We start from the raw sequence: 14502 nt of genomic DNA on the forward strand, positions 1-14502 counted from the left end.
TATCTCAATCTTGCATTGTAATGTATTCTTTGTTCTCCTGTTAAATACTTCAAAGCTTCATCATTAGGTGATTACTATCAAACATCAAGGTTATCGATTAGTGGATTAATTTTTCACTCCTCCTTATCTCTTATTCTCACTCTCCCTAGATTTTCTAAAAGCACATGTGAGTGGAAAATCTTATCCAAGTGAGTAAGAGAGTATGTATTTGCATTTATAAAGATTTCAACTAATCATGATTAGCCCATATAAATTGTCATGTTGTTCTTAATTTTATATTTGTTGTATGTCATTTTAAAACACAAGAACTAATATGTACGACAAATAGGTGTAGAAGTGTCAAAATGCTCTTTATTTGTATGATAATTTTATGAGATTTTAAGTATTCTCTTGAGTTCAATTCAAAAGATTGTTAGTCATATCTCAAGCCAATTATATAGTTAATAGACTTGTTAACAAAATTACACAACATTTGAAGATGCACAAGTAAAAAGGAGAAGTACATTGACATCAATATATTACAATACTTTATTTACAACAAATTGAATTCGAAGACGAAGGTAAATGTAGACACCCCAATTTGCACGAACCCGTTAGGAAAACTCAAATTTTCTCGAATTGATTTCGATTTAGAACTCAAGATTTTCGACGGACCTGCATTGCCACTTGGCATCATTTTCATGCATACATGCATCATGTCACATAGTTTGCATACTCAACCTTGTCCCTAATCCGAGTCCATTACCTATTCACCGCTCCATCACCCATACCATAACCAAACCCAATCCCTAACCCTATCTAAGCCCATGACAAGGTCCATCTTCTAACCCAAATCCAAGTCCATTCTTTTAGCCCACTCTCAAATCCCAAAGTCCATAACCCAAATTCACTCTAAGCCCAATACCAAGCTCATTCTCTCACATCTCCTCGAAAAGTGACACATGTTGATCTCCCATAAGCCCTCAATACCCAATGCATTATCTAATTGGAGAGTCAACTCTCCCTTTAGAAAATCCAAGAATGTCCTTCCCAAAAAGGTTGGTCAAATAAAAAAAGATATTTTGGTCTTTGGTAATAATCCATAAAGGTAAGAGAACTTCTAATCATACCTTCAGAAGGTAAGAATCTTCAAGTACATACATAGAGTTCTTCCATTAGTCAATTTCAAAATTATACTTCCACCCTTGTTTTATGTGTTATTTACAAATGAACCAAAGTCTATTTTTCACCTACCATTTCACCTTTACACATGTCATTCTCCTACTCACCCTTCCAAAAGTACTTTTGTTCTCCCATTGATCCATTTCAAAAATATACTTCTACCATTGCTATATGTGTTATTTACAAATAAATCAAGGTCTACTTTTTACCTACCACTCCACCTTTACACATGTCACTCCCTTATTCACCCTCCCAAAAGTACTTTTTGTTCTCTCACCTCTATTTATCAAAAAATCAAATATCAAAGAATGCTTTTAGGATTTATTCATAAATGTCATCTTTACCCTCATACAAATAAAAAATCCAAAAAAAAAACTTAAACCTCATGCCCATTTTCTTTATTTTTTAGGGTTTGACCACTTTATCCCTAAAAGTTTTCTAAAAACTCTATAAATACTCTAATTTTCTATTAACAAAATGCTTTCAAGTCCCCATCTCTCAACCTAAAATTTTATCAAAATCCATACTTATTCTCTCATCTTCTAATTTCAACTCACTAAACCCTCAACCATCTTATTCAACACTCAAGTCTACCTCTCAAAGTTCAAGACCACCAAGGGACAATGTGGGATTAAGATGTAATTTATTTGTTTTAAAGCTTGCATCTTCTTCTTCTAACCCTCTACTTTATTTTCTTTTTAGAAATCATTTAGGATGTAATGCATATCCTCTCCTATCCCTGGTAGATTGGACTAAGGTTCTATCGAAAGGATGGGGGTTGAAGTCATTTTTACCTTAATTTCATGCATCATATTGTACACAATGCACACACTCACCTATGCATGACAATGATGAAGAAATGTGTCACCCTCTTGATGAGGTGAAATACCAAGTTCCTAGTCATGTATACATGCATCAAGGTTGTGACCTTAAGGGAATTCCATCATGAAGTCTCTCTAAAAATTCAAACCTACATTCATATTCATAAATTTAATGTGACTACATAGGTCATTCTTTTCCATAAAAATGCCCTTAATGTCACTTTGAAATCAAAACCCTTTGTTAAGGGGTCATTTCACTCCAATGCACACACCACCCTTATCATGCATTTTAGTATTTATTTTCTTAAGTTTTTACAAGATAAAATGACAAAGCAAGATAACCACCTTTGGTAGAGAGGATGAAGTACCTAACACCTTCCCCATCCTCTAACCGGACCTTCTTACCTAGATCTTAGGTAGACCTTGCTTTCCCAACACATGAGAGTTACTACAATGCCATGAAAAAAATGATTTTCAAAAAAATTGATTCGGGTGCCCATTCACACCAATTTTCAAAAAAGAATGATGGCGATTCTAAACAATGTAGCATTGAGGTTCAGGGCGAACATTTCATGTCTACAGTTAATTATGGTGATTTTGAAAAGAATAATGATAAATGCATGCGGTTTATACATAGCTGATATAGCAAGGGCACAAAACCACATATCTTTTTCCTTGTGTATTCCGAAGAAAAAAATCTATGGTTCTGTGCCCTTCCATGTGAACCACATAAAGACCGCATATGATTTATCGTGTGCATTCATTATTGAGTCTTCTTAAACATGAGATACAAAATAATAAAATCTCAAAAAGATTTTTAAGTTAGCTAAATATGTAGTTTATGATTGTGAATAAGTTTGATTATGTATAAACCTTAGCTGAACCATGCTTGTATCACAATTTTATCATTGTCAATCCTTTTAAGCGAATTTTTAAACAAACTGTTCAATGAATATACCGAAACATACTTTAATTAAGCCCGTAAAGAATTTTTGTATTATACCTTATTCGATCAATTCTATGTTAGAGTCATCATCGACCTACAACTATTGGATCGATGGAATGATTCCTAGATTATATTAAACTTTAAGATTGATTATGATTCTATTTATGTTAGATTATAATTGTTTTTAATTAAATAGAGTTAGATTAGGATTCTATTTGTGTTAGATTATGATTGTTTTTAATAGAGTTAGATTATTTTAAGAATTCTAGTTGAGTTTGGAGTTTAATTTGTATTCCATATAAAGATACCCATAGCCATGAGTTAGTGTATGTGCTGAATTTTTCCTTAGAGAATAAAGTTTTATATTCTTTTATTATTTTCTTTTAACTTCTCTCCTTCATCTTCTACGTGTGGTGCAACGTATAACATGCTTCTCTTTGTTTTATGTATCCGCAATAATAAAAGCTTAAGAAAATTTTGATTCCGCTGTGTAGAAATCTTAACAATTGATATCAGAATGGGACGATTCATTGAGAGAAAGTTTTCGATATAGCTACGCAACAATTTTATTGAAGAAGAAGATGTTTGGTGACTTGGGTTTTTTGTTTTCACGAAAGCTCAACAACTCCAACTGTTATTTATGGAAATCATGTATGGAGTCGTACATGATGGGTCACGAGCCTGCGATGTGACGTGTGGAGACAACATGGTACCACAAAAAATACCCTACATCGAAGACAAAGTGAAACGCCAAGGCTAGTATAGCTCTCTATACACTAAAGTAATCCATATATGACGACATGTTAATTCGTATCTCGGATGCGAATACACTAAAAGAGGCTTGAAATATTTTTGCAAGTCTATTCTCAAAGAAGAACACGCATCGCCTTCAACTTTTAGAAAAGAATACTGGAAGCCTAGAACAAGGAAAACTCTCGGTGGTAGAGTATTTCCTTCGCATGAAAACTACATGCAGGAAGTTGTTCATATTAGATCTGGAGAATAAAATCTCGAATGTCAAGATGAGGAGACTCCTGATTAACGATCTATGACCAAAATACACGACATATGACTATTGTCGAGTGGGTGACACAACCTTCTGTGGATGAGTTAGAAATTTTTTTCATTAGTCACGAGCTGGTGCTCGTCAAAAATGATAATTTAAATACCGAAGATAAGGAAGAAATCATGTATTCTAAAGATTTCAAAAGTAAGTGGCAAAGAAAATTCAAATCGAATCACAACAAAGACGGATCAAAGTACAAGGAAGATACCAATGTAAACGGAAATAATGACAAAAAGACACAGGATAAGCAGACTAAAAAGTCATGTAATCGTTGTGGAAAACCAAGGCACTTGGCACATGATTGTAGAATGAAATTGATTCATGCAGAAGTTAATGCAGTCACACATGTAGAAAGTAGTAAGTAAAGGGGGCCAATGATGAGGAAGACTAGGATCCACAAACAAACTATGCATCAACTCTAAAACACAAGGTTTATTTGTAACAACTACCATCGAGATGATCGAAAAGCATACATTCATAGTTGTGATAGAAGATCAACATGATAAAACTAATCTAGCCTCAGTGAATTGCACATCTAAACAAAATGTAACAATTGACTATGCGAAAGATTGGATCATGGACTTAGGTTGTTCAAACCACATGACAGGTGATGAGAAGATGTTCAAAATCATGCATTCAGATGAGGAAAATAGAGTGGTTGTGATAGCTGACAACTCACAATATCTGATAAAGCATGTGGGTAATGTGGAAATCACGATGAAATTTGACTAGGACCAATTACTACGAGGAGTCTACCATGTTCCTAGCATGGCAAAAAATCTATTATCTGTTCCAAAAATAATTGGGAGGGGATGATATATCTTATTTGGATTCCAAGATGTAAAGATCTTTGAGAATTTAAAGTAGATGGTATACCTGTTATGAAAGGAATGCGAGTGAAATCTATATACATAATGTCAACATAAAATGCGTACATAGAAAAACTAGAAAGAACGAGACACCAAACCTTTGATATACACTATTATGGCACACATGATACAAAAAGCTCTATGAAATGGCGAAATGTGAACTTGCCAGAGGACTTTGAAAGCTTGATTTTCATTCAGACACACTATGTGCAGGATGCCAATTTGACTAAGTGCATCGACTACCTTTTAAAGAATCAAAGTTTCAATCAAAAAAATCGTTGGAACTAGTGAATATTGATGTGTTTGACAAAGTGAAGTACTCGTCAATAAGTGGTAAGCGTTACATGATCACTTTCATCAACAAATTCTCAAGGTATGTTTGGGTGTACTTATTGTACGGAGAAATAAACTGAAGCATTCGAGAAGCCAACAATAAAACATCTCCTGTTTTTGGGTGTGTTTATTACATTTTTCTCACAGAAAATTTACGAATAAAACTTGATAAAAAGGGCGTTGAAGTGCATCTTTGTAGGTTATGATTCTAAGAGAAAAGGTTGGAGGTGTTGTAATCTGTCGACAAGAAAGATCTATGTTTCATGGGATGTAAACTTCGAAAAAGCATCGTCGTGATGGTCAAACGACAATGTTTTGTTATCAAATTCATTAGAGTTTGAAGATGAAGTTCAAATTTATCTTAATAAAGATGAATCGAAGCAGTGAAAGATTGATCAATACAGATATAGATCAGACACTCAATTGACCAAGGTTGATAATGCTATTGAGCCTGAAAAGTCTCCAACAAGTCGTAATAACCCTTGAAAAATTGGAATCAATTCACCAAAGAACATGATATCAAAAGAAAAACGTCCTTCACGACTTGAGATTGTGGAGGAAGATGTAGAACTGAAGCTTTGGAGTTCTTCACGTATAAGAAAACCTAAACTTAAATACGCAAATAATGCTTTTGGAGAAATCATTATGGGAGAGAAAATTTCTTGCAATAACTTGGAAACCCACAACATAGAGGAATCAACTTCTTTTGAAGTAGCACAAGGAGTCAAAGAGTGGAAAATCGCAATGAGCACATTTTCACTGCCTTGATCAAGAATGAAACATGAGAACTGGTCCCACGTACTCAAGGAGTAAAACCAGTTACATGTAAGTGGGTGTACAAGGTGAAAAGACTGTCAAATGGAATAGTAAATCGTTACAAGACGTGTTTGGTGGCACGTGGATTTAGTCAACAATATGAAATTGACTTTGACGAAACATTCAATATCGTTGCAAAGATTACTTCTATACATGTGTTGATTGCAATTGTAGTAAGTAAATGATGGAAGCTTTGACAATTGGATATCAAGAAGGCCAAAGCTTCCACGTGGCTGCTCCAATTGGATATCAAAGAGTAGTATCTTGGCATAGTAAGAAATAACCAACGGTTTCATTTTTTACGATCAAAGCAGAATACAGAACAACAACTATGACAGCACAAGAATGTGAATGGCTTATGCAGTTGATGACAGACATCAAACAACTGAGTAACTGTTCAATTGGATTATACTACGACAATGAGAACGCAATTCAATTGGTGAAAAATCCATTGTTTCCCGCTCGTATGAAGCACATTGAAATGTATCATCATATCATCAAAGAGAAGGTATTGAAAGGTAATATCAATCTTCTTCCAATTAATACAAAAGAATAGAAGAAAAACATTTTCACATAGGGATTGTTTTTTTCAAAGTTCTCTAAATTTTGATGGCAACTTGGTGTTATAAGTAAAGAGTCGACGTTGAGGGAGAGTATTAAAGTCATCACCAACCTACAACTATTGGATCGATGGAATGATTTCTAGATTAGATTAAACTTTAAGTTAGATTATGATTCTATCTATGTTTTGATTATGATTGTTTTTAATTAAATAGAGTTACATTAGGATTCTATTTATGTTAGATTATGATTGTTTTTAATAGAGTTAGATTATTTAAAGAATTTTAGTTAAATTTAATATAAGGACACCTATAGCCATGAGTTAGTATGTGTACTGAATTTTTCTTTAGAGAGAATAAAATTTTATATTATTTTATTATTTTCTCTCAATTTCTCTCATTCATCTTTTATGTGTGGTGTAGCATGTGACGTATTTCTCTTTGTTTTATGTATTCGCAATGATAAAAGCTGAAGAAATTTTTTATTTCGCTGGGTATAAGATCTCGACTCTTGTTGTTATTGTCGACTGTAAAGACCTTGCGACCATCATAGCTAGTGCCCCACGTGAAATGGTGTATGATACAAGCCTGATGACATGATACATGTGGGATATTAATCAGATTATTTATAGAGTTGCGATATTGGCACCCATTTTTGAAACATTTACATCTACTCAGTAGTTGTATTCTCAAAATTATACCCACAGTATATGCACCAATCAAACATATTTTCGTTAGTTACGCATGAACTTCTTTCTCATAACATCGTCGTCTCACAGAAAATTTCATCTTTGCAAAAGAATTACGTAGACATAAGATGTTCATCATAAAACTTCAATGATATGTTATTTGGAGTCGCCACTAATTTTTTTTTTTTTTGGAAATAGGTGTGAATGAGCATCCGAAATGATTTTGAAATTGATTTTATCATTATAGTGACTTTCATATATAGATAAGAGCATGATCTACCTAAGATATAAGTGGGCAGGTCTGGTTATAGGATGAAGAAGGTGTTAGGTATCCCATTTTCTCCATCAAAGGTGGGTTACCTTAAAATTTGACCAATCTTTAAAAAAAAAAAATACATGAAGATGCATATTTAGAGGTGGTGTATACAATATGTGAAAATGTACCATTTAAGAGGGCTTTGATGTCAATGTGAGATATTGAGAAAATCATATGAAAAATGATAGCCCATATGATCTACATTATTTTCGTGAGTAGGAATGTTAGTTTGGATTTTTTTAAAGACTCTATGATGGAGTTTCCTTAATGCCACAACCTTAATGCATATATGTAAAACTAAAAACTTAATACTTCAATCCTAACAAAAGAATGACACATTTCTTCATCATTGTCAAGCATATGTTAGTGGGTGCATGGTGTACAATATGATGATGAGATATATCATAAGGAAAAGAAGGCATCAACCCTTATCCTTTCGATTAAATAAAAATCCAACCTATTAGAAGTGGGAGAGGGCATGCATTATATCCTAAAGGTTTTGTAGAACATAAAAATAAATAGAGGGTTAGGAATAGAAGATGCAAGTGCTTAAATGAAAATCTTAATCTGCATTAACCTTGTCCCTTGATGTTTATGGATGATCTTGAATCTTTAGAGAAATAACTTGAAAGTTAAGAGTTTTAGTTGAAGGTAGATGATTAGAAAAGATGATGGTTGTTGGTTGAGAGTTGAGAGATGGATATAATTTCTTAAGTTGAAGAAGGTTAAAAATGTATAATAAGGATTTTGATAGAGTTTTAGGTTGAAAGATGTGAGTTTGAGAACATAAATTACTCATAGGAAATGAGGCTATTTATAGAGTTTTTAAATAAATTTCAGGGATAAAGTGGTCAAACCTAAAAACAAAGAGAAATAACATGAGGTTTAAGTTATTTATTTTTGGAATTTTCATTTTTACGAGGGTAAAAGTAAAATTTGTGAAAAGAAATCCTAAAAACATTTTTGGTCTTTGATTTTTTGATAAATAAAGTTTAGGGAACAAAAATATTTTGTAGGTAAAAAGTAGATCTTGGTTCATTTGTAAATAATTAATAAAATAAGGGTAGATGTATATTTTTTAAATGGACTAATAGAAGAACTCTATGTATGTACTTGAAAATTCCTTCTTTTTAAGGGTAGGATAGAAAGTTTTTCTAACTTTAGGAAATTTTTTCAAAGACCAAAATACTTTTTTGGTTTGACCTTACTTTTTGATAAATGTATTATTGAGTTTTTACATAGGAGTTAACACTCTAATTAGGTTGGAACATTGGGTGTTGAAGCTTATGGGAGACCACCATGTATCCTCTTTTGAGATGAGGTGTAAGACCATAGACTTAGAATATGCTTGATATGGGCTTCGCTTTGAATTTTTATTTTGGGCTTGGGGTATGGGCTTAGGATGATTTAGTTTTGGTATTTGGACTATACTTGAATGTGGATTTGATATTGGATTAGGATATGAATAATGAATTGGTTAATAGAGATTGAGTTTGGATTAGGGAGTAGGTATGAAATTGGATCGGTCCATGAATTTTGAGACATGGGTTAAGGAAGTGGCTATGAAATTGAATTGGATTATGAAATTAGATTGGATTAGAAACAAAGTTTGAGCATGCAAAACAATATGAGATGATGCATGTGTGCATACATGCAAGAAAAAAGGTACCAAGTAGCAATCATTATGCAACGTGAGCTCGTTGAAGAGCATTAAACTCTGAATTGAAATCAACTTGAGATTTTAAAATTTTGGACTTTCATAAAAGGGTTTGTTCAAATTGGTGTGTCTACAAGTTGCTCTGAACCTTGCAAGGCCTTAAACTTAAGTTATTTTCTGTTTGTTTTATCATGTGTACTTTGTAATGGGAAAAAACGATAGAAAAATCAGGGTAAATGGTAGGAATTGATTTAGATTATGGTTAAAACTTTAATATACACCATTTGAATGCTTGACATTTTTTTTTTTATAGAAATTATTGAAAACAAGAACTTATTGATAATAAGTTAAATCTGCCAAAAAGAAAAAAAAATTCAATTTTTTATTTGCTTATGTCAACTTTGGAAGGTCAATATGTGTTAAGCCATATCGATAGGACGTGAGCGACATAGCTTAAGCCATGTTGACAAACACGAACAACATGGAATAAACCATGTTAGATGTGTCCTTTCGACAAATTTTTTGTACTTAAAACTCAATGTCGACGGGAGATGAGCATCATGGCTTAAGCCATATCAGACGAGTCCTATTAACATAGTTTTTTGTAAAACGTAAAATACGAAAAATGAAGATCGATAAATGATGGAAATATACAAGTTTTATCTATAACTTTTGAACTATCATATTTATTGTAATTATTGTTATTTGATTGAGTTAATTCCTTTCTAGATTAAGTTCTTGGGAATAATTCATTTGAGTTCAAACAAATGAAATAAATAATGAGTAAACCTAAAAATAAAACGAGATTTCAATAGTAATCATCTGTCATCACCGCAATCCGTTTAAGTAATGGTTTTTAGAACCTTTTGAACCCTATAATCAATCAAAAATGGAAAAACGAAGATGAGCTATCTTTATCTTCCACAATGGCATGAGCAGAAATTTAAGATTTTAGATTTCAAATATTTAGTTATTATGGTGGGTCCAAGTACTAATATGAATGGGACTCATTCGCATTTTTTTTATGTGGGTGCCAACATCGCGACTCTTATTTATGAGTAAGAGTTCACGACGTACATCAATGTTGGTTAGTGCCTCAAAGACGAATCATGCTCCAATGTTTGAGACCCAACACTCATCATTCATCAATATGCCTTGGGATACGTGCCCACAAGGGGTGGAGCTAGAATTTTCGAGGGGGAGGGCAAAGATGGAAAATGATATTTGGGTCATTTTTTGTTACTCTATGAGGAAATACCCAAGTCAAGGGGACAATTTCATTAGTTTGAAAAACATGGGGTATCTCAAAGTGCTCACCAAAACACCTACATTCCCTTGACCTTGATCTTTTCTAATAAATAAATGTAAAATGACCTCAATACCTCCATCTTCAATTTAAATAAAAAACTATTTGATTTCTCCTTCCAAAACTAGTTTTCTTACTTTTCAGCGTTGGAAGTAACTTTCAAACTTACATAACAAGATAGGATTTGTGAATTAGAAGATGCTAAGATTTTTTTTTATAGGATTTTCTACAAGGAACTAAGACAAGATTCAAAATGATAGATTAAAGATGAGGTTAAATAGATTAAAATTAATTTAGAGAGATTCTAGTGACGCATCAATTTTTGCTAACACCACCCTAATTCGTATGCAAATCACCAAAGAAAAAGCACACATCTTGAGGTGGCATTAGGAAAAGTTGGTCTGCCGGCAATAAAAACTCTCTCAATTTATTACAGAAGTTGAAGAATTTGAAGATGACTAGCCTTGGGAAGAAAAGCATAGGGTTTTGATTAAAGATTGAAAATGAGTATATTTATGTTATTTTTTGTTAATTAAGAAAATATAGTAGGTATGTCATAAGATTTATATAGGGACTATCTCTAATATTTATAAAATATAAGGGCATGCAATCATTTTGAAAAACAAAGTGGGGATGTAAATTACTAAAATTGAGGTCTTTATAAATGTAAACTTCTTCACATACAAGATGATTTGTTGAGATAATCACACCCCCACTCTACAAGTTTGATAGGACAATGATCCATCAATCGGACTCACAATGTTACTAAGATTGCATGCGAATTGGTATTTCATGATCCTCACAATAGAAAAGTTTTTATACAACCATATGTCACGATCATGCGATATACTCAAACAAGCAAGTACTATGACCATAATATACTAAATCTATATACATAGAAAATAAGTGAAGGCAAAAATACGCAATTTACACATTACTAAATTTAAATTGTCGAATTATTTATTGACTTGATTGTCTGAGTATTTTTTTCTAGGAAACACTACGAATCAGGGAGTTCCAACAACATTCCCACTGGATACAAGAAATAAAAAGTAGAGGTATTGGACCAAGCAAATAAACCACCCCCACAAATATCATATTAAATAATCTATTATATAAAACACATCTTTATCCCCCACATAAACATATTTACTGGTCTCACTATTTGTTATGTAAAAAGCATGGATCACCAAATTTTCCATCTAAAACTCTTCAATTTGTAGAATTCATGGGTCTCCACACAAGTACAATATCTCTCTGTCTCTTTCTTAAAACTGTAAAGGTCCTCTTTTCTTTCTTTTATTTATTTATAGATTTTTAGTAGAGGGGATCTGGAGTTTGGATGCAAAAGATTTAATTAGAAACATCTAATGGGCTTTGAGACTCAAACTTAAAACCCCCACTCTTTCTGTTTCTTACGCACAGTCTATGTTTGATGTATTTGATCTTTTGTAAAGATCACATGGTTGGTCTCCATTGAACACCTATGTTTTTTTACTTGATTTTTCTTTTATATTTTTATATTTTTCATGATTTTTTTTTCTTTTTTAATCTCTAAGAGGCAATATTTTTGGATCCCATTTGTTCCATCCAAAGTTTGATCCCAAGACATGGTGTTATTATTTTTATTTATTTATAGCAAATGAAAGATGAATCAACCAATAAGCATTGTAAGTGTTAATGGTGCAAAACTAGGAAACATCATGGATCCAGATAATTTATATGGAAAATTGTTTTTACAAAACCAGCCCATGATAGTCTACATAGAGCTACTACGCAAAAGCCCAATGTACAACCAAAGCCAAGTCTTGTCTTAACATATTCCTCAAGGTTTATTGAGAATGATTCACAAAGTATTATTGGATCATCAAGCATGATAGTCATATTCTTTCTCCCCATCCCCCACCACCACAAAAAAATAAAATAAAAATCTAATATATTAAATAAAATGACCTAAATGCCTTTATCTTCAACCTCTTGTCAAAATCCCTTGATCTATGTTCTCAAAATCTGTCTATTTCAAACTCTTAGGAATTTCTTTTTTTTTTAACTCCCATCTTGAACCTTAAGATCATATCTACTTCAAATGTCAAGGTGAGCGGAATTGTCTTGCGAATAAGAAAGGTGAGCATTATTCCTTAAGGGCAACCCATGAGGGCGCACCCTCTCTTATCTGGTTGTGTGATGCGGACTTTGCATGTGTCTCAGAGCTAGTCCTTAGACAAGATCGTGGTCTATGGACTATCAAAGGCCACATACAGGACATATCCCAATCTAGGGGGACATCCTGTTATCGAAAAATAAATAAATAAATAAGATAGGTGGGCTCACGTCTTGTTTTCATAAATATGATGAAACATAATAGTTACTCAGAATTACAAATTCATTGCTTTATATTTAAACTTGACAGCTTATTAGATTCTTTTGAGACTTAAATTTGATCCTCATTGGGCAAACTTGTACTATGACTATAAATACTAAATCTATACATAAAAAATAAGTGAAGGCAAAAGTATGCAATCTACACATTATTAAATCGAAATTATCGAATTATTTATTGACTTAATCGTCTGAGTAATTTTTTTTACAAAACACTACGAATCAGGGAGTTCCAATAACATTGCCACCAGATACAAGAAATAAAAAAGTAGAGGTCCTGGACGGAGCAAATAAACCACCCCACAAATATCATATTAAATAATCTATTATATAAAACACATTTTTAACCCCCCCCCCCCCCCCCCCATAAACATATTTATCGGTCTCAGGTCTAACGGGAAGATCCAATGGTGGAAACACTTCCCTCTAAAACCAACTAAATTGCATGTAACTACCCACGTTTCAACATTACAAATCTAAAAAAATTATGTTCTCACTATTTGTTATGTAAAAATCATGGATCACCAAATTTTCTATCTAAAACTCTTCAATTTGTAGAATTCATTGGTCTTCACACAGGTACAATTTCTCTCTCTTTGTCTTAAAACTGCAAAGGTCTTTTTTTTATATTTATTATTATTTATTTATAGATTTTTGGCACAGGGGATCTGGAGTTTGGATGCGAAAGATTTAATTAGAAACATCTAATGGGCTTTGAGACTCAAACTCAAAACCCCTACTCTTCCTGTTTCTTACTCACTGTCTTTGTTTGATGTGTTTGATCTTTTGTAAAAATCATATAGTTGGTCTCCATTAAACCCCTATATTTTTTTACTTGATTTTTCTTTTATATTTTTATATTTTTCATGATTTTTTTTTAAATTTCTAAGAGGCAATATTTTTGGATCTGATTTGTTCCATCCAAGGTATGATCCCAAGACATGGTGTTATTATTATTTTTTATTTATAGCAAATGAAAGACGAACCAACCAATAAGCATTGTAAGTGTTAATTAATTGTGCAAAACTTGGGAACATCATGGCTCCAAATAATTTATATGAAAAAGTGTTTTTACAAGCCTAGCCCATGATAGTCTACATAGAGCTAATAGGCAAAAGCCCAATGTACAACAAAAGCCAAGTCTTATCGTAACATATTCTCAAGGTTTATTGAGAATGATTCACAAAGTATTATTGGATCATCGAGCATGATAGACATATTCTCCCCCTCCACCCCCCACCAACCACAAAAAAAATAAAAAATAAAAAATAAAAAAATCTAATATACTAAATAAAATAACCTAAATGTTTTTATCTTCAATCTCTTGTCAAAATCTCTTGATTTATATTCTCAAAATCTGTGTATTTCAAATGTCAAGGTGGTATTGTCTTACGTAGTACCTGGTACCAAGCCCACACATCCAATAAGTCAGGTGAGCATTAATTCCTCAAAGGCCACCGATGAGGGCGCACCCTCACTTATCTGGTTGTGTGATGCGGACTTTGCATGTGCTTCGGGACCAGTCCTTGGACAAGATCGTGGTCTATGGACTATCAAAGTCCACATACGGGACACGTCCCAAT

Source organism: Akebia trifoliata, chromosome 8 (assembly GCF_017979445.1).
Source record: "Akebia trifoliata isolate Shusen 1 chromosome 8, ASM1797944v1, whole genome shotgun sequence".
NCBI lineage: Eukaryota > Viridiplantae > Streptophyta > Magnoliopsida > Ranunculales > Lardizabalaceae > Akebia > Akebia trifoliata.